This window comes from Propithecus coquereli, unplaced genomic scaffold (assembly GCF_000956105.1).
Source record: "Propithecus coquereli isolate 6110/MARCELLA unplaced genomic scaffold, Pcoq_1.0 Scaffold156, whole genome shotgun sequence".
Lineage (NCBI taxonomy): Eukaryota > Metazoa > Chordata > Mammalia > Primates > Indriidae > Propithecus > Propithecus coquereli.
The window spans coordinates 652,834-654,361 of NW_012140080.1; the positions used below are offsets into that span (position 1 = coordinate 652,834).

General features: G+C 40.2%; 1 pseudogene; it reads left to right on the top strand.

Moving 5' to 3' along the window:
- The first annotated feature begins 518 nt into the window (after nucleotides 1–518).
- On the top strand, nucleotides 519–1,216 carry LOC105807313 (annotated as a pseudogene).
- Nucleotides 1,217–1,528: the final 312 nt, after the last annotated feature.

Genomic DNA, 1,528 nt, shown 5'->3' on the forward strand with positions numbered 1-1,528 from the left:
AAAAAATAAGAAAATGGGAGACTGTTATTGCTTGGCAGACTCATAACTATTTTCTCTGGCTACATGGTCAACCCTAAGCCCTAGGAGTCAAGCAGTGTCCTGAGACAAACCTGCCCCAAACATGACTCTTTTTACAAAAGTCTCATGACTTTGAGCTATAGAACAACTTCTCAATCCCCTTTCTACATATCCCATCCCTTCTGCAAGGTATGATCATTATCACTCATGTTCTCACTAAAGACAGGAAGATGGGGGAGGTGAGAGACTCCATGATGTTGTCACCTTTGATTTCCTTCCAGTTCAGGAGATCACAAATGTAAAGGACCGTAAATGTCATAAAATAGCACCGATATCCTAGGTCATGACCCTGCTAAGAAGTTATTGATTCCCAGCTCAGCAGATCAGACCATTATCTGACATACGGTGAGATTCTACTAGCTTATGTGATTCTTAGCAGATGGTATGTTCATCAGAAAGAAGGTGAAGAGAGAAGACCAGGGGCCTGATGCAGGGTCGCCATGTCACATCAGGACAGTAACGATGACACTGAAGATGTTTCACTGTTTGATGCAGAAGAAGAGACAACTAACAGACCAAAAAAATCCAAAATCAGACATCCAGTGGCATCATTTTTCCATTTATTCTTTAGAGTCAGTGCAATTGTCGTTTATCTTTTCTGTAAGTTGCTCAGCAGCCGCTTTATTGCCTGTCTGGTGACAATTCTCTTGTTGTCATGTGACTTTTGGGCAGTGAAAAATGTCACAGGTAGACTAATGGTTGGCCTACGTTGGTGGAATCATATTGATGAAGATGGAAAGAGCCATTGGGTGTTCGAGTCCAGGAAGGCATCGCCCCCAGAGAATAAAACCATTTCAGAGAAAGAGAATCAAGAACCTTTTGGTTAGGATGTATTGCCTGTCCAGTGCTGTGGGTGATATTTGCCTTTAGTGCCCTCTTCTCCTTCAGAGTAGAGTGTTTGGCAGGGGGTTATCATGGGCATTGTGCTCCAAGGTGTGACCTATATGGTCACATCAGGTGTAAAGCGGACAGCAGGAAGAACTTCACTAGCATGTCCACCTCGTGTCTGGGAAGGCACTTTTTAAGACAAAACACTGGGGATGATCAGCCTTCCTCAATAAAGAGAGAAAGCTTACACATTTTGTTATATTGGGGAACAACCAAAGACATTCTTGACTTTGAACCTTTTAGAGCTTAGTCCATGTGGCAATTAGGAGTGTTGGGTTTGTTTTTCCACTTAACAATTTTATTTAAAAAAACGAAAAGTAATTTTCATATTATGTTTTTATTTTCTTTCTAGTAGTTGGGGCCAGTAAGTATGTTGTCACTAGAAACATTGTTAAAATTTGTTTTATGGTGTACGTATGTGCATAGTTATGTGGTATCAATATATCCCAAATTAATGAAAGTGTTTGTGTTCATTTACATATGTAACAGAGACCTTTTCATTTTGATCCATAGAACATAGGAGAATGTTCTTAGTTTATCACCAAGCTCTACGTGTTTACAT